This window comes from Lynx canadensis, chromosome B4 (genome assembly GCF_007474595.2).
Source record: "Lynx canadensis isolate LIC74 chromosome B4, mLynCan4.pri.v2, whole genome shotgun sequence".
Classification (NCBI taxonomy): Eukaryota; Metazoa; Chordata; class Mammalia; order Carnivora; family Felidae; genus Lynx; species Lynx canadensis.
The window spans coordinates 58657021-58680449 of record NC_044309.1 but is presented as its reverse complement, the minus strand read 5'-3'; the positions used below and the strand labels follow the sequence as shown (position 1 = coordinate 58680449).

General features: G+C 37.0%; 1 protein-coding gene across 1 annotated transcript in view; it reads right to left on the bottom strand.

Annotated features, from left to right (window-relative positions):
• The window catches only part of RASSF8 (Ras association domain family member 8), a 119780-nt gene that overhangs the window by 77905 nt on the left and 18446 nt on the right, over window positions 1-23429 (bottom strand). The window contains exon 2 of the mRNA XM_030321988.1: window positions 4256-4353. The gene's annotated coding sequence lies outside the window, so the exon portion shown is untranslated. The remainder of the gene's footprint in view (window positions 1-4255; window positions 4354-23429) is intronic.

Genomic DNA, 23429 nt, shown 5'->3' with positions numbered 1-23429 from the left:
TTCTCACACATATGTGGAAAAGTTTCTACAAAAGTATTACCACTTTTATCTACAGATGACTACAGTTATATTCAACAGCTGCTAATTTTGTATATTATTTTTTACTATTAGACTAGCTACAAACTCTTCCCATTTATTTTCCAAGTTTCCTAAAATGAATGGACACATACACCTTTATCTCCTTATTTCTCCTAATGTTCCTTGCTTAAGGAGAATGTTTCTAACTCTAAATTATGGGTCGGTTAGTCATCAGTATCTTGCAGAAGGCAAGAGTGAAGCAAAACCTAAAAAAGCTTTCTCTTTAAAAACAACATTGTACTGTCCTTTGTGAAAGACAGCATATCTAACAATAATGCCTGGATACAAATTTCTCAAAGTAAACTTATTCTGCTAATAAAAATGGTATCTCCTCCTTTTTATTTAAATACATTCATGCTTAAGAATACAAGATACCATAAATATATTAAAAATCTGATATTAGGAAAATCCTAACATTCCCAGATCAGAGTTCCATGAAAACCATTTTCCAATACTCTTAATATTAAAATTTGCATGTTAACAAATGTGTGTGGCAATGTGTTCAAATCCTCATCAACTTCTCTTTTTCTTTTCATATTTCATTAAGTAACCATTATATTGAACCTATCTTGTCATCCGAAATGGTTAGTTTGAGATACATTACCAGAAAATGCCAAGTTTAAATATAAACAGCTAACTTTTCATTTCTACTCTACCAGGGAAGTTTCAAAGTGTTAAAAAATGCAAGCTGCTACTCATCTTCTAAAAACAGAAAGCGAATAATTAGATCACAATTGATGGCTCTTTTCTCAGAGGGGAAAAAAATGATGAATGCAACTGGAATGTTTATTGTCACTGAAATTCTTCAGGCCTGGATTCCAAGTATCGGTCTTGATGCAAGTTACTATGACAACTTAAATTACAGAAAATGTCCCCCCTTCTTCTACCAAGTTTTTTTTTTTTTTTTTGCCAAAAGATCATTTCAAGTCTCCTAAACTCTGCGTGCATAAATTACCTGTGACAACAATAAACATCTCTTTAACAAGTTTTATTTAGAAATGCCCCCACCTAAACCGTTAAAACCAAGTATAAGCATATAAAAAATAAATTCCACTAAATCTACGTGGGACAGAAAACCTAACCTGAAAACATGAACACATGAACACACACACACACACACACACACACACACACACACAGCTTAAAATGTAAAATGTTGAGAGTATTTTGAAACTATTCCCCACTACCAGAGGCACAAAATATTACCACCATAAGCTTCATTACAGAAACTATAGGAAATTATTTACACGGCAGTTTTGAAAGAAGATTATAGAGCTAAGTCCTGTTTATCATTCTTTTCCCTCCATTAATGCTTTTTACAGGAAGGTACCAGAAAAGGGGGATGGGAGAAGAATGCAATCTTATCTGGAACAGAAAGAGAAGCAAATAAATTATCTGTAATGTCTTATTCTGTTTTACATAATCTGTCTTTTTTACATAAAATATGAGTTTTAAAGTTTCTTCTTACACAGCCTCAAATTTAAAACCTAGGAAAGATGCCTTGTGATAAATAAAATGTGAATTATTCTCTATCATTCGCTAAAAGAATAATGGCTCACGAGAAACTACATCATTGTGGAGAAAATGTAATTTAGTAGAAATAGTCTGATTGCAAGACATTAAAAATTTAAAGTCACTCCATAAAAAAATATTTAAGGTAGTTTCACAGTGTAGCAATACTGAAAATTCAAAGCTGGTTTTGTTGCCAGAAAGTTAATATGACTAAAATTAGATGCTACATTCAGAAAGGCTTAGGGAACTCAGATACCCTCTTTCTTTTTTTTTTTTTTTTTTTTAATTTTTTTTTTTTCAATGTTTATTTATTTTTGGGACAGAGAGAGACAGAGCATGAACGGGGGAGGGGCAGAGTGAGAGGGAGACACAGAATCGGAAACAGGCTCCAGGCTCCGAGCCATCAGCCCGGAGCCTGACGCGGGGCTCGAACTCACGGACCGCGAGATCGTGACCTGGCTGAAGTCGGACGCTTAACCGACTGCGCCACCCAGGCGCCCCTCAGATACCCTCTTTCTATGAGTAAACTGGTTTACTTCAGCAGCCAGCAAAAGGCAAAAAAGTTTTATCTATTACTATAACACATCCAGAAACCCCTCATTTATTTAAAACAGATAAAACTTCATTTGAAAAAAGAAAACAAGGCAGTATGCTAAGGGAATCTTTTTGCACTTGAAGTCAAAAATCAAAGACTGTTAATTCCTAGTATAGTAAGCATTTGAGAAGAAATAGCAAAAAATTAACTCTTTATCTGCAAAGTTGAATCAAGTCCTACATCTTCTACATGTATAACTACCAGCGTTCTAAAAGAAACAAAATAACTGAAGCATTCAAACCCAAGTGTACACAATATCTAAACATTAAATCTGAACCATAGTTCCTCTTCCTATAACTTATATATAAATCCTCCCAAACAAAACATAATTAATGTAAATAAAAGAAAGATTTACAGAATAGCTTCATCAGTGATGAAAGCTAAACCTAAAATTTAAGTGATAACATAATTATGGAGAGAACTGTAGTAAGTTAGACTACATAATACATTTTATTCCTTATACTTTTCTTCTTTAGATCACATGACAAATAGCAGGGCTAAACTAGAATTTTTCAGCTTCTGATATGGATATAACAAAACTGTCCAATGAGAATCTGACTATCTTTTACTTTCAGCACGTGTGGCCTGCTTGTCATGGATTTTGCTAATGCCACAAGCAATGCAAGAGTCTGTAGGAGAAAAACTGAACCAGTGAGGATAAGGACTTGTGGTTTTAGGAATTCATTTCCCTCCAAATATTCTAGCAATTACTACAACGCTCTAAGGTTATTTTTATTTCAGGGATGGATTAATTTATGTTAACACCTTTGAAGATACATCATTAAGGCAAAAAAGCAAGCACGTAACTTTTGCAAAATAAGAGACTAAGGAATTTATGAAACAGTATGCTGGTTGGTGCCTTTGAAGAGTTAATTCACCTTGTAAAATGTGGACAATTTATTCACAAGTGATTCACATACTACAAACAAGGTCAAATTATTTTCCCTTCTGAGACCAACGAAGCACTTTAATGTTTCAAGAGGCGATACACATCAAGCACACAAAAAGCAAGTGAAAATTAATTTAGTTGTATATTCTCACTTTAAGAGACTTTGTGAACCCCCTTTCATGAAGACAATTACAGTACTTAAGAGATGGAAGCTCAAACTATAAGCTATTTCAAAGTTATCAAGACCTTCTAATCTTCACTGTTAGAAATACTTCTCTGCTGTAAAACAGGCCATCGATTAATGAATGGATAAAGAAGGTGTGGTGGGTATGTGTGTGTATATATAAAATGTGTGTACACACACACACACACACACACACACAGAATATTATTCAGCCACAGAAAAGAATGAAATCTTGCTATTTGTGACAACATGCACAGAGCCAGAGTATTATGCTAATTGAAGTAAATCAGTCAGAGAAAGACAAATACCCTATGATTTTATTCATATGTGGAATTTAAGAAACCAAACAAGCAAAGGGAAAAAATATGAGAGACAGAGAGGGAGAGAGAGAGAGATAGAGAGACAAAGTAAGAAACAGACTACAGAGAACAAACTGATGGTCACCAGAGGGGAGGAGGATGGGGGGACAGGTAAAATAGGTGATGGGGATTAAAGAGTGCACGTGTCTTGAAGAGCACAGGGTGAAGTACGGAAGTGTTGAATTACTATATTGTGCCTCCCAAACTAATAGAACACTGTATGCTAACTAACTGAAATTAAAATAAAAACTGAAAATAAAAATGAATAAATAAATAAAAGAGGCTGCCAATTTAAAGCACGAGTAGAGTAACGCTCAGAAAGCCTAAGTGGTGACACACCAACCTGCAAAAAATTTGCTTCAGACTCCACGTTTGAAATCTAAAGCATGGTTCATAATGCTAGTAGTGTCACCCCAAATTTGGACCTAGGATTTATGGTACACTGGCAAGGAAATACTAGTGCTAACTACCCTTTATACTTATCTAAATACAGGACTTATAAGTAATGATTCTTAGGAGTTCACCAGTGAACACAACCTCTGAAAGTCTCCCCCAATTTTGAAAAATTGTTTTTAAAATGTCACTTTAAGTGATATTTTTCTAGGATACATGAAAGGAGTACAAATTTTCAGACTCACCTTAGGGCGCTGGAGTCCCCAAGTGGGAGGAGTGTTGAGGTAGTCTTGAGGAAGAGTGGAGCACCAGACAAGTATTCTAGGAGGAACTACACAGGCACCTGAAAAGGTACACAGTGTTCTTACAGTCCTGGCTAATTTTTATCTTAAAAATGCTAAATCACCCCATTTTAACTTCTAATTATCCAAGAACAAAATACATAAGCCCTTAGCTTCAAACAGTTTCCTGAAGAACAGTTTTTCCTCCCCTCTCCAACCTTCTCCCTTCCTCATTTGAACTGCGGTATTTGTGGGGTGGGTTTGTGTTCTGTTTGATCTCAATTAGCGTGTTTGTGCCATTGAAAAAGAAATCTCAGCTGTTTCTCAAAAAGGTCATTTGATGGGCCCATGGTGTTCTAGGAAAGACTTTGTGCCCTCTTTCTCCTGACCAAAGCTGACTGCAACACCACAATAATTTATTGAGAGCAGTTTAGCAGTTAGACATTTGGAAAACTGCCAAAAGCCAGCACCTAAAAGTGATGTTGAGGGAGAAATTTCAGGTTTTCAGTCTTCAAAAATAAAAACAAAAACACGCCACACTTTTCCTTAGGGAGTATAAATTATTACCACTAGCTAACCCAAGAAAGAGGGTAACTTGGCACCAGTTCTTTTGCCCATTCTATTGCCTAATGCTGTGAGAATGTGAAACTCTGCCATTAGTTATAAAGAAAGCCTAAGAAATTTGGCCACAAGGCGGGAATTGACGCAATTCAGATGTCTGCCACATTCAGACTCTGCCCTTAACAGATGTTTCTGCATTTATTTATAGAAAGGTTTACTTTAATAACAAGACCATCTTCCACCAACCATTTTCTTTTCACACTAAAGTACTTCATGAATAAAAACTATCACCAAAAAAGTTACAATCCTTAAATTCTTAGTTATGAAATAATATGAAATGTCAAATTAGAAATAGTGTAAGGAAAATGAACCCAAATACGATGCAAGCTATCAGAAAATATATAAATTTCAAACATAATTGAGGCAGGGATAAGTTACTTCAAAATTTCCCCTTCCATAGCTGGGTTCTCCCTGAAAGGCTATATAACCCTGAATGGAAACACTGTCTTTCAGTCTGTTTGCTACACTAACATTTCATACAACTTAATAGTTGTTATAAAATACCATCCGTTTCTGGATTATTTTTTAATAGTGTTATAGCTGTAGTGCAAAGGTGCATTAGTGCATGCTTCTAAGTTTTAAAAGAAAAAGAGGGAAGCATTCACATGAAAATTCTTTCTAATGAAAATAAATAAGCCTTAAGCAAACTAGATATCAAAGAATTCCTGTCTCGTCATTTTATGTTAGATGGGTTAGAGCCTTCTGGCTTCAACTAGACCTAACTACCTCCTAAAGAAGCTAAAAGAAAGACACAAATTGGAGGCTCATGTGTCTTGGTAAAAGAGTCTGTCCATGGAACATGTCATCCAAAAAGCAATGAAGGGTCAGCCCTGTTGGGAGAGAGTATTGGAAGATGAATTAAAAGACATGTGAGAAAGGCTAAATAGACTAAGCACTCTAATTCCCAACCTTGGGCCTAGAAGCTATCTAGAAGTCAGCCTGGTTGGCAAAGGGATTCTTATTTATCTAAATCAAAAATCTCATTTCTTACCCATCTTTTCTTCTTTAAAGCCTCATCTCTCTTTTTAGTTTTGTTTTCAAAAAAAAAACTTTTGAAAGTGGGAAGTTGGCAGTTAAGGAGTTTCTAAAATTGACATAATCATTATCCTCTTTTATCCATAAAATAAGGTTATCAAGACTAGAGCCAGACATTTAAAGGCCAAGAAGATTATGGTACCTATTTCCTCATATGTAATTCAAAATGATACTTAGATATACGCTAACATTAAAATCTCTCCTTCTTAGATTTTTATAATTGCAAAATTCAAGGTTCTTTAGATTAGGATGGGAAGTGTCCTAGTCCTGCCAGGGTCCCGGGAATGTGCTTGGGATGCCTATGGGAAATGCCAAACCTGACAAGAAGGGCCAGGTTCTGGTATACTTGTACTCACCTCTCTAGTCTCCTGCGTGGCCTCAACCCTCTCCCCATGGATTACTATAACCATCCTAACTACTCAACCCGTTGCCCAAACCACTTTAAAAACAAACAAACAAAGAAATAAAAGAGCAAATCCTATCATTCTACTATTTTTAAAACCTCCACAAAAAAGTCCAAATTTTTTTGTTTGGCCTGTCATTATGGTGACAATTTCTTCCTAACCATAAATATGGACATAAGATCTAGCAATCTGAAGACAGCAAGAAATTTGATATTTAAACAGATAATCTCAGAAAATTTACAATGTATTGGGGCTCCACCTGAGACTTCATATCCTTGCATGCCACTGTCTAAACTCATTTCTAGTCATTCCCTTGAAGCTACCGCACAACATGCCCCAGCCTTATCCCTGCTCAGCTCCTCAGGCTCCAGCTCTACTGCATGCTGGTATCTCATCCCTGGGCTCCACCAATCTTCTGTGCTGACCAAACTCCAACTTACCCTCCAAGAAACAACTCAATCATCTCACATTCTCTGGAAATCTTCCCTCATCCAAACTGATCATTCCAGGAATTCTGGCTGGCTAAGAGCACTCACTGGTACTGTTTCCTAAATCCCTACAACCCTATGAGGAAGGTAAGTTGTAAAAAGGGAATAATCAGAAAACTAAAGAATAGAAAGGTTGAATAAGTGGTCCAAGGTCAGATAGCTAATAAATAAGAGAGCTGGAAATTGAACTCAGGCAGATTGACTTCAGAACCCATGTTCTTCAACAACTGACCTCATCATCTGTAGTATGTACCTCTGTTATAGTATTTGGCATAATTATAATGAAATGTTTGCCTTTCCTTGAGCACAGAGACATTTTGCATTGCTATCTGTATTCATATTGCCTAGCACATAAGAGGTGCTCAGTAAATGTCTGTTGAGGGCTTGATGAATTCAGAGTTTTACAGAATGGCAATAGGTTATTCAGTGGTGCTGAGCTTATCACCAATGAAAGTCCTGCCTTGCTAAATGATTTCTTTTACCTAGAATTCTCCTATGACTACATGTTCGAAAATAGGTATCTGTTATATAAGTAATTGAAATGAACCAATAACCAATGTATACCAACACATGCAATTTGGAGCAAAAGATGTAAAAACTGAAAACCTCTACACCCCAATTTATATTATTTTTGATAAAATTAAAATTAAGGCTATTTGAACATTCACTGGACACTTGCACATATTAGATTAGACATTCTCCTAAGGTTTGGTAGCCAGCGCCTAAGATAGCCCCTAAAGATCCTTGCTTCCTGGTCTTCATATCCTTGCGTATTCTCCTCCAACTATGAGGAGAGTTAATTTGTATAGCCAGAAGGGTATCATGGAAATGATGTGTGACTTCCAGGCTAGGTCACAAAAGATGATGCAGCTTCTATCCTGCCCTTTGATCATTTGCTCATGTTATGCAGATGGTCAAGCAGCCCTATGGAAAGGTCCACATGGTAAGAAACAGGTCTCCTGGCAACAACCAGCTCAAATTTGCCAGGCATGTGAGCAAACCACCTTGGAAATAGATCTTTCAGCCCCAGTAAAGCCTTCACACAGACTACTTATAACATGAGATGACGTCTAGACTGCAATCTCATGTAAGATTCTGAGCCAGAGCCACCCACCTAGGACATTCCTGGATTCCTGATCCAAAGAATCTAGTGAGATAAAAAACAAACATTTATTGTTTTACATCCCTATGTTCAAGGCAACTTGTTATGCAGCAATAGATAACTAATATATATCTATTGTCACTCACACAGCCTTTATTCAGTTTATAAGAATGCAAATGGAAATTACTGATAACAAATGAACACAATATCAGGTTATCGCAATTCCTATACACTGAACAAAACCAAAATAGAATGATTAAGAACAACTCAAGTGCAAAATAAATTCCAGTTTTCAACGTTTTTTGTTTTTTTTTTTTTTTTTTAATTTTATTTATTTTTGGGACAGAGAGAGACAGAGCATGAACGGGGGAGGGGCAGAGAGAGAGGGAGACACAGCATCGGAAACAGGCTCCAGGCTCCGAGCCATCAGCCCAGAGCCTGATGCGGGGCTCAAACTCACGGACCGCGAGATCGTGACCTGGCTGAAGTCGGACGCTTAACCGACTGCGCCACCCAGGCGCCCCCCATAAATTCCAGTTTTCTAAGAGATGTTGCCTTTTTCCTTTCCTTCCTTTTTTTTTTTTTTTTAATAGGTGAAATGAAGCATGCAGGCCTTTCATTTGCTTGTAGGTTATCCCTTAATGACTACTGGTTAATTGCCGGGTATATTCCCTTCTTCTAAACTAGGCCCACCAAATGAATAATCAGTGGACAACAGTCAGAAAAGAGGTTACTGCTCTGGTTGTTCAAGTCTTATAGGTCACATAGGAAAAATTCTAAAGGTTTTAGAGGAAGCTACTCTCTACTCTGTGACTTCAAGACACTAAAAAGTTAAAAAAGTACATTTTTTTATTGGAAAGGGAAAAATCCATCTAAATATTCAACTATATTCAACTATAAATATTCAATTATAAATAGACTGCAACAGCACATTTTTATAAGTGATATCTCTTTGTATACACAAAATAAATTAAAACTATAAATATTATGCAAATTTGAAATTCTCCTGAATTTTTAGTTTTTCTAATAAAAGAGGGTAGGAACATACAATTTTTTTTTCTTCTTTGACACCAAAACTCCTAGACATCATGCATCTGTGAACATAATTCAGTTCTACTACAAGAAATACAGTTATTAAGAAAAGTATCTTAGGTTTCTAACATTTAATATAAAATGTTAAAATAAAATTATTACAGAAACAATAAAGGTGAAGTAAATCCATTAGGATGCTATAAGCTATATTAGTTTGCAAAGCAGAGAATTATTTATATAATCAACATCTACCAAGCTCTTAATATATTTAAAATATAGTAGGGATTATAAATGTGAATAAGATAAGGATTTTTTTCCACTAATTGTGCAATATTTGTGAGATATAACTAATATACAGTAATAATAATACCAAATAGATGTTTTGGAAGCACCAAAAAAACGTAAAAAAAGCTACAGCAGAGTTCATATCCTGGATATTTAGGAAGCCTTTGTGAAATGTCATTATACTTGTATATGACTAAAAATTTTTTGAGCTTTTTCATGTTAATATGTTATAATTCCCATTATACAGATGGCAAAGCGGAGGCTCAGAAAGATTAAGTGACTTGATCTGAACCAAGTTTCTGCTTTTTAAAGAAGGAATAGTAGACACTCAGAAAATAAGTGCCAGGCAACACTCAATGCATCATTCAGAAGCTGTTCACTACACTGGGAAGGTAAATCCTACAGTCCCCACTTTACAGATGAGGACACTAAGACCTTAGAAGATCTGGTACCTTTCCAGATTCACATGGCTAGTAAATGGCAGAGCCCTGATTTGAACTTAGGTGTACCTGATTTGAAAGATCCTTCTTTTTTCTCCCAGACTCCCATCCCAGGTTAGTTCTCCTAACCCGTGCTGCTCCCAGTAAGTGTTCACATTCTTTACTGCACCTTCCCTTTCTGGCCTAATAAACTGATCCATAAACCACAGGAATTGAAATCCATCCTTGTTAGTCTTATGATTTGTTATTAAATGTCACACAGGAAATCAGAAGAGTTATAAAGGAGGAGAAGGAGAAGACAAAAGACATGATCAATTAGTTTTTAAACCACCAAGCAATCACTTTTGCTTAGAGAAGTTTGAAAAATGCATTTCATAAACTTTGCTAGAGAAGCTATCCAATGATTGCTTGGATAGGGTCTCCCTCTCCTAGCTAACACTTAACCTACACACCAGAGTTGTTTTCAGATCAACTGCAGAGTTTAACAAGCATTCATCAAATTATCTAGTTGTCCTAACTGAAGCTCTATTATTCCAATCTGAGTTGGCCAAAAAAGCCACTGTTAAATGCATATAAAGAACAAACATAACCATGCTAACAGAAGCTATGTTTCCCTGTAGAACACACATCAGACAAATGTGATACTGGGACGTCTTAAAGAGTTACATTAAACAAGCACTGAGAAAGAAACAGCATGATCTTGGTGTGGTTCCGTGATCAGGACAGCACATGTGGCCTGGTGTTTGAGAAAACATCAAACTGATGGAAATGTTAGGAGGGAAAAAGACCTGAAGAACAGAAAAGGAAGTGGGCTTTTTCTGCAAAGCTGTCTTTACTGTTGCTCAGAAAGTACAAGGCTCTTTTGGAGGCACAGTGAGTTTGCAGAAGAATTTAGGTGGGACAGATAATACCTGTCAAAGAGCTGCTTTGTAAAGAACAGGAAAAATTCAAAGAACTTAACTAGTTTTTTATTTAAATGAATTACAAAAGGTAATGAGCTGGTGAAGTTGACAGCTCCTTCAGCAGATAGCTTCTCTAAACATACCAAAAGGATTGTTTGGAGGTTTCCACCCTGTTTTGTGTTATTTGTTAGACCTACTCCCCTACTGTACAATGGAATCCTGTCTCACTTCTTCTTTATAGGCCCAGCACCTAGCACAGAATCTGGCACACTCAATCAATGAGGATGAGAGGAAGGCCAGGAAGAGGATCTTGATAAAGCAGGAATTTGACATGCTATTTCCTGAGGTGGCATGCAGGCAGCTAGCTGATAGAAATTTTTCTTTTCTTTCTCTCCCAACAAGGATGGATTGGTTGGAAGGTAGGAGGGCTATTTAAAAACAATTTTTTTTTTAATGTTTATTCATTTTTGAGAGAGAAAGAGAGACAGAGCACGAACAGGGGAAGGGCAGACAGAGAGGGAGACACAGAAACTGAAGCAGGCTCCAGGCTTTGAGCCATAGGCACAGAGCCTGACGCAGGGCTCAAACCCATGAACTGCAAGATCATGACCTGAGCTGGAGTCAGATGCTCAACCGACTGAGCCACCCAAGTGCCCCGGAGGGCTATTTTTTAAATCAAAGAAAAATAATTTAATTAGGGGCGCCTGGGTGGCGCAGTCGGTTAAGCGTCCGACTTCAGCCAGGTCACGATCTCGCGGTCCGTGGGTTCGAGCCCCGCGTCAGGCTCTGGGCTGATGGCTCGGAGCCTGGAGCCTGCTTCCGATTCTGTGTCTCCCTCTCTCTCTGCCCCTCCCCCATTCATGCTCTGTTTCTCTCTGTCCCAAAAGTAAAATAAACGTTGAAAAAAAAAAAATTTTAATAAAAAAAAATAATAATTTAATTAAAAAGCAAACTTGTGGTTTTGTTTTTGTATTAACACAAATGAAATCCCAAATATTGATTTCAGCCACCAGTCCCCAATTACCCTGGAAATTTTTTAAAATACCACAGATTGCTCTAGTTAACTTCTTCTCAGCTTATCAGATTTGATTATCCAGCTTTATTTCTGTAAATTTAGCATATGTTCAATACTGCTACCAGGCAACAAGAAAAATCCCTAGATTACTTATAAAGACCTGACAATTCTGACTGAAAGGTTGTCCACAGATGTTCTAAACTTTCTCCCATTTTTCTTCTAACAGTCTTAGAACTAATTTTTAAAACCCTACCATAAAGAAGGGTATGTTCAAATGTGATGGATTCATTTTTAAAATAACACTAATTGATTTTAAGTGACAATGATTTCTATTCTCTCCTTTTAAAATAGGAGTTGATAGAAAATTTTTAGCATGTTTTTTAAAAACGCAAAACACAGAGATCAAAGAATATCCTCCTATTAAATTTGACAATCACTATAGCATTTGGCATGCTCAGATGTTTCAAACAATTATCTAATTTCCTAAATTGAACAGTTTCATCATATATGCTAATCTTGAATAAATGTCCTCATTTCGGTTCAAAGAAGAGCATTAAGCAATAAAGCTATCTTAAGTTGAAGAAAAGAGTATCTTTATGTTTAAACACTATTTAAGCCAGGAACTTGTGATTATTATTACACTTTACCTATTTCTGAGATCTTATCATTTCCTGCCTTAGTGCCTTAGGGAAGGGAAGTCCTTGGATCATTTCTAGAATTATAGTCTCTACAGTTTTGGTGTCTTCTTTTCCCTTACTGAGACCATTATGATATTGACTATAATGCTGTGTTAATAATGTTCACTTTGGCTCCAGGGAATCAAAAGGAAGTTAAGTTAGTTCACATGCTGTATGTGGATTTGGGTCAGTGTGCCATGTTCCAGTTCATACCATTCACTGTCTAATAATGACTCTAAAAATCAAGAGACCTCTCCTGACCCCAGCTACAGGAAAAATGTCAAAAACATACAAGAGCCAATGTGTAAGAATAAATAAGAGAGAAAACAGGATAAGGAAGGGAAAATGATTAAAGGAAACAGGAAGTGGCAGAAGAAGCGGGGGGTGGGGAAGGGGGGAAGTAAGTAAATACGAACCTGGCCAGAGTTATGAAAAGCCAATGACTGGGAAATGATAGGTCAGATACAAGAGAAACACACAGAGGAAGCCAACAGAAGTCTAATCCCTGCACAATTCAGAGAGAAACTGGGCAAGGAGGAGCAGCCATTAGATGCCTTAATAGAAAAGGCAAACAGCCCTGGCATGATGTGGACGCTGGTGACAGCCTACCAGTCCCCAAAAGGCACACGGAACCCACAGTCTTGATGGTCCAGTCAACCCAAGAAATGTGAGATGATTCATATTGTATGAAATTGAGGCTTCAAAGAGAAAACTTGGCTTTATCCTCCACAGTTCTGGAGGTAGTACATACGAGAGCAAACACCCTAATCCCAGTTCGGATGTGAAGTGCATTTGGGACACTCACAACCTCCCTGAGCCTCAATTTCTCATCTGCAGAGCAAAGCTCTTAGAAATCAGTGTACCTGTTATGTCTTTTAGTAACTGCATCATAATCAACATCTCTATGCCCCTGGAAGATGAAGGATCTTGGAAGAAGACGAACTGATGAATGCAAATCATCAAGGCCACTATCACCTTCTGGATGGGGCAGAACCCAACTTGGGATGTTGGGGATACCAGACTGGACATAACTATTTCACCTCTTTAAGACTGATGGCAGGCTCTGCTACGAGGTCACTGAGACCAAGAGAGTTGCTTGCTACAAGCCAGAGTCCGGAAAAATATTTCTGTAAACACTTCATTTTAATCACTTTCTATGTGCTAAGCCATTGTTTTATGTACTGTATACATTAATTCATTTACTTTTCATAACAATCCCATAAAATAAGGATTTTCCTCATTTCCTGATAAGGCAAATAACTCATAATCCAGTTCACCCTGCTAGCAAATGGCAGATTCTGTGTATATATGAATAGTCTGTGCTCCTAACCACTCCACAACACTGCCTCTAGCCAGGACCCTGCAGCTTGCTCTCCTGACAGGAAGGCCTTCTTTCCAAAGAGTGATTTTAATCACCTCTCCTTGAATTTCACATCTGTAAGATGGAGATAAGACCACTTCCTTCCCAAAGGAATAGAATATTTTTATGTGACAATGCCTAAGAAACATATGAAAAGATGCTGTACATCATACATCATCAGGGAAATGCAAATTAAAACAATGAGATACTACTACACACCTGTTAGAATGGCCAAAATCTGGAACACTGACAACATAAAATGCAACAGGAATTCTCATTCACTGCAGGTGGGAAAGCAAAATGATAGCTACTCTGAAAGACAATTTGGTGGTTTCTAACAAAACTAAACATACTCCCTGCTGGCAGGATCTACCTATCATGCACCTTTGTATTTACTCAAAGGAGCTGAAAATTTATGTCCACACAGAAACCTGCATAGCAACTTAATTTATAACTCCCAAAACTTGGAAGCAAATAGATGTTCTTCAGTAGGTAAATGAATAAATAAGCTGTGGTATATCCAGACAATGGAATATTATTCAGAGCTAAAAATGAGCTATCAACCATGAAACGACATGGAGGAAAGGTAAACGCGTATGAGCAAGTGGAAGAGAAGCCAATCTGAAGAGGCTACAAACTGTATGATTCCAACTATTTGACATTCACTCAAAAAAAGGCAAAAGTATGGAGACAGTAAGAAGATTAGTGGTTGCCATGGGTTGGGGGAGAGAGAGGAACGAAAAGGCAGAGCATAGAGAATTTTTAGGGCAGGGCAACCACTCTATAATCTAATGGTAGATGCATATCCTGGTGCATTTATCCCAACACACAGAGGATACAACACCAAAAGTGAACTGTAGTGTGAACTACGGACTTTGGGTAATAGTGATATGTGGATGCAGGTTCATTAACTGTAACAAATGTATCACCCTGGTGGGGCATGTTGATAATGGGGAAGGCTATGCATGTGTGGGGTATATGGGAAATCTTGGTAAGTTCCTCTTAATTTTGCTGCAAACCTAAGACTGCTCTAAAAAAATTAAAGTCTTAAAAAAATGCCTAACAACAGCTGGCACATTGTAGATCCTCAACAATTGCTAACTTATACCTTTACCTCCAGTGATCATTATACCTAGATAAAGGTTACCATTTATTTGCCCAACCTTCCATGTTTATGTCCAACTAAGGTCCTGGTCAGACAAACTGGCTCCCTGCATAGCCAAAGACAGAGCAATGCTAGGACTGAGTTTGCTTTTCCTCCAAAAGACACCAAACCAAATTACCCAGATGCACCTCCCTTCCATGGATACTACCTGAATCTAAAGATGCTTTCAGGAGCTATGGATAGCACAGGGCTTGTCTGAAGCCAGTAATGAAAGGTCCCATTTCTGAGCTATTACTTGGTATATTACAACATGCCACATAAGGCCTACAGTTCTAGCATCTGACAGAAAAAACAATACAATTGTAGACATTTTTTAGAACTCATTTCTGCATGGTGCAGCAGAAGTATATTACCCTGAGACTTAACAGAGCACAGTTCACTTCCCACATCCACTAGCTAATGGATCAGGGAAATCAAAACTGCCCCATGCTCAAAATTCACATGATTTTCATCTAAAAAATGAAAGGCTCAAGACCAGGTTTATATCATTACTCTGGATGTTTTCCTCTGGACACATTCCAGTTTGTTAAAGTCCATAAAATCTGGCACCCCAAACTAAAAATGTCTTTCTAAAGATGGTCTGATCAGCATAAAAGATTTATTATCTGTGTTGATCGTGCCTTGGCTTTTTTATTATTTTCATTTAATGCTCAATATATAAAGAATTCTAAGGGAATAAACGTGTGTGCCACAACCAGTTTTAAGAAAAAAAACCCAAATTACTAACACCTCTGAAGCCCCTTTTGACTCTTCCTAACCCACTCCCTAATTCTCCACTTAGAGGTGAAACTCTCTTAAATGCTGTGTGTACTCATCTTTAGAAAAATAATTCAATTACATGTTTGTATCCCCAAATGGTTACTAGCTTGCCCAAATTTCTGAACTTCATATAAATGGTATCATACCACATATAATCTTTTGCACCTTGCTTTTTTTTTTTTACTCAGTGTGATGTTGCTGCTTGGATCGGTGCTCTATGCATTTCCAAAGCTGCAGAAAAGATTTGCACGCACAGGTGTGGGTTGAGGCTGGCTGTTTCCTGGCAGCATCCACTCTGATGGGGTGGTACCCATGTTGCACTTACTGGTCATTCATCATGTTATCACCTTAGTCCTACAGTAATCCACTATGTGTATAAAACACACCACAGATATGTTTTCTACAACTGATGGTTTTCTTCCAGGTTTTTTGGAATGGGCCACATGAAGCACTACGAACATCGGTGGATAAATGCTGGGCTGCAGGGTATGAATATTTTCAACTTTATTAAAATCAGTTTTATTCAGAACTGTGGTCATGACCTATTGTGTGTGGTTCATAAAATTTCCTGGGTTGGATCCAACTTTTGTTTTTAAATGAAAAAGAACAAATTAGAAAGGAAAAATAATAGAGAATATTACTCTTAGGAGGATACAATCAGTTTCTTAAAACTCTGACTTAAATTATACACATGTTACATGCACACACACATCAGTAAATGAATTTCTTACTGTGGGTCACAGTCAGAAAGCTCAGAACTGTTCTCCAGTTGATTAATTCTTTCTTTGGCTATGTCTAATTTACCACTAAGCCTGTTTGCTGATTTTAAAATTCCAAGTAAATATTTAAATTTTCAAAGCTCTATCTAGTATTTTCAGACCTCCTTTGTCATTTTTATATTCACTTGCTATTTACTAACATTTTTAACATTCCCATTTCTTTAACACAAAGCTACTTTACATTCTCTGTCTGATAACTGTATCTTAGATCACTACATGTCTAATTCTATCATCTACTACTCTGGCTGGTTCTATTCATGATGCTTTGTTTACTTGTCTGTTTTATAATTTTGATTATGAGTTGAAATTTCTTGAAATTATATTTTTTGAACTCTTTGAGACCTACACTGAAGAAAGATTCCTCCAGAAGGAATCTGCACTTGCTTCTGCTTTCTAAAAACACTTAACAACTATTTGTCTTTTTTGAACTACCTAAGTAGGTCTAAATTAGGACTAAAAACCTGCATGAACGCTATTTGCTATGAAATATTAGGCAGTTTTCCTTAGAGTTGCTAGGGACTGGGAGAAGATCAGGGGGAAAAGTTAGCTCTGGTTTAACACCACACAATGAAAGTAGTCTTTACAGGGTTCCAGACTGATGTGGAGACATCTAGTAAAGTTTTTCTCCCTCACATAGGCTCTGGGCTTTGTCTCCTATCTCCAAGTAAATCACAGCTCACATCTGCTGGATTCAACAAGTGTTCACATATTGGCCGTTTCACGTACCTCATGGAGTTGCTTTTACTTTCGGCCCAAAGTTTCCCTCTCACCGTTTAAAGACACAATTATGTAACTTATCTAGCACTTTTAGTTTATGGTAGAAAAGAAGTTGAGCATATTTAGTCTCACATACCAAGAAATGAAAGGTAGCATTAATTTTTTTAAAGGCCATTACTTCCTGTTATTTTTCATAGGAGGTATGTTGAGATGTTTCCTCATTCCTGTACTTACGTAACTGTTATTTTTTAATCTAAATGCAGAAATTCATAATCCATTAAATTTAGTCCTTTTATGGTTCAGCCATTGTTTTAAGACATTAAAATCATTCTGAATTCACAATCTGTCATTTTTAGATTTTTATCTACATCTTCAAATTTTTTTCATTTACGAACCTGATTAACATGACTTCATTATATTTATTCCAAGCTGAAAAGATGTGGAACATGGTATCACTCATATATCATCATATATATATAATTATAAAACATAATTTCTGAAAAAAAATTGATACATCAGGAAAGTAGCACCCAGTATGTTAAATTTCATGCAATAAAAGATATTTGCTTGGATATGTGCTTATATAAAATTAAGGTTTTATTACCTTTACCTAAGTGTCACTGAAGGATGATTATGGATACTTTTGGTATACATCCTTGAAATGGGGATTGCTATGCCTCCCTCACACACCACAAATTAAATCTGATACAGATATAAGAGTAGGTTAAAATTAACAAGAAGGATGGCTTTGAAAACTATGATATAGATATAATCAATCATGGTTTAAATGTTGCTGACAAGTAAAACCATGACAGCAATAGCAAAGATCCTTCAGGGAGGGCTGAGAGAGTAACAGTGAGGTGAAGACTGGTTTATCCTTTGCTTCAGTGATTAATTTTCCAAGAAGCAACAAGGTCGTTCAGCATACCTGGCTCATTCCAAGTCTATGAGAAAGGGACTAACAGCTGAAGAACATATTAACATTATATAAGGTAACCATTTAATTTATCATCCTGGACTAAAGGTCCTTTAATTATTCCAGAACAAGAGTGAACCAGAACTGATCCAGTAAGTCAGGATATGTTGTCACCCTAGCAATATACCTCCTCCTTTTTAAATAAAGCAACTGCCTCAGTATCTCCTTAAACTGCTCATAAAAGTACACATTCATTGTCAATTTTCTACTGAACAAAATCTAAATTTATGGGATAATATGCTAATAATGTCTTTTAATACATCCCTCACAAATATTATGTTTAATATATTTGTTAAAACAGGCAGTTTGATATCCTTAATTCTTAAAATGAAGGTTTTAAAGGAATTTAAATTATCTAAAAAATTCACTGAATTGAAATATCTCATTCCATGAATTTTTAAAAATTAGCTTAGATTTATTCTTGAAATGAGACTATTTCGACAATCTGACATCTACGTCCCCTGTAATTCAAAAATTAAAATTAGTGCATTTATAACGACTCCTTGCCCAGACCAGGCCTGCTCAGTAGCTGGCTGAGGCTAATCAGGTAACCAAGACATCCTTTCCCACAGGCCTAAGAACTTAGTACTATCCCTACCCTACTCTCACCAGCTAACAAAGACACTGATACAATTTAAAGCACAAATTCACCTTCCATTTTGTTTGGCTAACATGGTGGTTTGATGTTTTTAAAAAGGTGGAAATGACCCAAAATATCCAGATATATGGCTTCTCTGAAAAAAAGCCTGAATATAAGCCAAACATTTCCTAAGGGCAGTAATCAACTTGAGCAGAGCAGGTGACCACCCCTTTAGGTAAGGCATACTCTAACTTGCCACAGTCCTAACCACTCACCCTTTATACTAACCCCACCTCACCTCTTAATGCCATCTGCATGACTGCTGTAATGAGTTTGTAAACCTTGCCAAAAAGCATCTGAAAAAAAGAGACACCCATATACATAGAAGGCTAACATATCCAAGACAAGGGCATCGCATATCCACAGCCTCAGGGGTTCCAGAACAAGAACCTCCAACACCACACATGTGAGTCTGCTGAATGATTCATCTGTCTCATCTCTCATTCTTTTGTTCACTTCCATGCCCTCCCTCATATCTGCTTTTTCTCCTTATGTTGGCCTCTTTCTTCTCAGACCAGCTCTTCCTACTGGCTGCTTAACTTTCTGTAGTTTAAAAAATCTCTCCAAACCTGTTTTCTCATTTTTTCAAAATTTTTTTAATGCTTATTTATTTATTTGAAAGAGAGAGAGAGAGAGAGTGAGAGAGCGCGAGCACAAGCTGGGTGGAGGCAGAGAGAGAGGGAGACACAGAATCCAAAACAGGCTCCAGGTTCTGAGTTGTCAGTACAGAGCCTGACACAGGACTTGAACTCACAAACTGCAAGATCATGACCTGAACCAAACTTGGATGCTTAACTGACTGGGCCAGCCAGGCGCCCCTATTTTCTCATTTGTTAAATGAGCAAATTTACCTTGCAAAATTGTAAGATTAAACAAAAATGTGGGTAAAGGACCTAGCACAGCCTCTGCACCTACAATGTTCACTTAGTGCATGGTTGTTCTTACTATTTTTAGGGCAACGGCCCTCCCCACCCCAACCCCCCCCAAAAAAAAAACCCAAGAGTGAGCCAGTGCAATAAAACAACTTCATGAAATTGAGTTTTTAAAAAGTTATAATGTGCTTGCTTTTAAAAAACAGGTAACAAAACTATACATAAAGAAGACATAATAAACTCAGCTACATCATATAATCACTTAATGGAGACAGGGCACCTGTGTAATAGAAGGGACATTACTCAGAAGAATCCTGCAACATTTCCAGAATTCCTTCTTTCCTAATTTTCCTTGTTCTCCTCATTTGGAGAACAGCTTCATTTCTTCTAAGGTGCTTTTAATGAAAGCACAGGAATGATTATGAAAGGTCTTTCCCACCTCATACACAAAGCATGGTAGTTACTACACTTTTTTTAATTACTCTTTTTCTAAAGAGAACATTGCATATAATTGTATTATAAATGTTACAGCACAATGACCCACCTAACCAAAACAAATAACAAAATATTCACATTTGTGAGTTAAATACCTTGTTAGGACAAACCCATTGCAGACTTTTAAAGACACAGCATATTCGCTTAAATCAGTTTTTAACCATATGGGAAGAGTACTTAGAAAATTTGATGGAAACAAAGAAGCAGACCTAAGGATGAAATCCAGCTTCCTGTACCTAAATTTTTTAAACCACCACTCTAAATTTTGCCACTGCGAACCTCAGTTTAAGAGTTACCTTCTCCAACAGACCTATCCTGATTCCTCTCTCCTTCCTCCAATAATTAAAAGCTGGCCACAGTCTTCCTGTGTCCTGACTCTACCTGCAACACACTATCACAGAAATGAAAACACTCCATGTGTCATTGAGCCATCTACCCTACTATTCTTGTAAAAATTCCTCTAGGGTAGGAAGTGTCTCTGTGTCCCCATCACCCAACAAAGCACCTAAACTCTCCTCTATGGCAAAGCTTCAGCATGGAATGGTAGTTAAAATCAATAGTGGTGTAGCCACTTTTGGGTTAGAATCCTAGCTCTGCCTCACTCTTCCTACCCATGTAAGTTTGGGTAAATTATTCTGTGCCTGAGTTTTTGTGTAGGTAAAATGGGGGATAAAAATGTGTATAGACTCTATAAGACTCAATACTGCTGGTTATTTCTGCTGGTTATTGAGACTTTTCCCCTTTGCACTCAGGGAAGGTACTGCTCTCACCTTTTCTCTCTGGCTTCTCCTCTTGCCTAGGCCAGCTGTTGCAGCTTCTCACTATTTAACTCTTACTCTACACCTGCTTCTAGGACAAGCTTATCTATTAATTGGTCTTCAACTACTACCACTTGTGGGAAAGCAGAGTGTATAATTCAATAAGCTTTTATATTTGGGGGATACAGACCATATAGAGATTAAATTTAAATTTAGAAAAAAATATTTGCATGTCACATCCTCACATTTATTCCATACATAATATATTCCAACCTATCCCCAAAACCATCTACATTAAGTTTAGCTACCAAACTGCACCTATTGCATGCTTGAGTATGTAAATATTTGCATAGCATTCACCAGACTATAGCTTGTTTTAAGTGTATGTATGTATGGGTGGGTGTCAAAACCCTAGCCTTACCTCAGTAATGCAAATCTTTAAATTTTTAGTTCTCATTTCTTCCCAGAAAACTATACCTGAAATTCACTTAGTCTTTGGGCTGTATAAAGATGATACATATATACACACAAATAGTCACTAAACAGATACCATGCACACATGCCTATTCATGCTGCATTGATGTGGGCAAAAATAACATCACCACAAACTCACTCTCCACATTTTGTTAAGACTTCTATAAGCAAATTAATGTGCCTGCTAACTTCTTTATTAAACAGAATACACAAATAGTGTAACTTGCCTAGACATCTCAAAAGTCTAGATGTGTTTCAGTATCTGCAATTTACTTTTTGAGCCATTTTAGCATACAGGCTGTGATTTGTGACACTTTTTAGGTTAGGCAATAACTTTGATAGTAGTAGGAATGCACTGTCCACAGTGGAATCAGAAAGCCCATACTTTAACAGTGGTTATAAGAGACAAATGCTTTGGGGACACTGCTCATTACCTACTGGATGGATTTTCTTCAGTGTATTCAGCAGCTTGCTAATTATAAGTAGCCTGATGAATATTAGAAATAGAATCATATTGATGAAATTAAAGGATTCAAGTATGTATGGCTTGTTAAAATGTTTCAGAGATACTTCCACCCTGCAGTAAACAAAGAATCTGGTGAAGCCTGGAACCCCTCATGACAAGTAAAAGACCAAGTATCTCTCCTCTGCCACGCTGCTGTCTGCTTTAAGTAAATGTTCCTTGCAAGGTGTGTCAGAACGCCTAAAAACACAAAGATTTGAGCCTTCATCAAGCTTATACACCAGGCTGTATTAACAATTTTTTGCTATTTGCCAGTAAATGTTTATCTAAAAATTATCTGTATGTGTAGTTTAATCAAAATTTGCTTTCATTATAACCCAGTAGTAATGTTATAAGAGACCAAGAATTTCTCACTTGCTTCAAGCTTCTTTGCTAGATACCATTATCCAACTAATCCCCCAAATAAGACACCTAGGAAGGTGGGCAGGACCAAATTGACTGTGGAAGAATGGTGTAAATATCTGTTACATTACACAACGTAGTCTATGACTTCACTTTGCATGGACAATGTGAATGATGCCCAGCGTACCATTCTTACAGGTTTTCTGGAACAATCAAATGATTTAAAAGATGTGAAAATGATCAGAAAACTACAAGACACCATAATCATGTCCAATATTTTGAAGTTAAAGAATGCTGGTCTTGTCCTGCCTCCTGAATGTTTGTTTAATCTATGTGCCTGTTTTTAAGGCCCTCATTCTGTTGCTCCTGAACCCCTCCCCACCAAACACAGGTACGTACACAGGTTTCAGTCAAAGGTCTAAAACATTTTGGACCGGAAATAAGCAACATTTATTATTTAACAATTAATATCATTAACATAATCACATATAGTACACACATAATTAATATAGAATTAAATAATAATAAATTTAGAAACTAGGAAACATAGAGGTTTGTGACTGCCACTGTAAATGCTTTTATTAGACAGGTGAGGTTAGCCAGTCTGACTTCCAGATACATAAGGATATTATATTTAGGCCAGTCCCAGTCATTTAGGAGCTTAAAAATAACTTGATTTGACCTTAGAATTGAACAAAATGTTCCAGATCAGCTCGCTCTATCAGAAGCTCAGAAGCCTCTACATATTCAATGACAATCTATTGTTTTGTTTTTTTTTAATAGAATGTTAGAAGAGTTCCATCTTTATTTCTAAGATAGGTCTGAAACTTACTGTCATTACTATAATGCCATCAAATTACATTCACTCAGTGCTGATAAGCAAGTCCTTACTTTTGTTTGTGTTCTGTGCCTTTGTTGTTGGACTTGGGAAAAGCCTCCATCTCCCACACTCCCTCAGATGGAAGGCCGAGGACAGACTGAGGAGTTTATACCTGATCCTACTACTAACAACAGGAAGCCTAGGAGGTCTCATGACCTCGTCCCATATCCTAACACTATGTGACCTTCCATTGCTATTCTTCAGAGACTGCTCTTCTGAATATGGTACAACCTCCCAGTCTCTCCAGTGTCAACACCACCACGTCTCTATAGGAATTCTATAGGTTTAGTGTTTGATGTCAGTGGTCCTTAATTATAAAGATAGTATTTTTGCCAATACTATAGCTGCTTACAACCTAGATAATCTCAATTATGATTTTTAAAAGGCGAACTTTGTT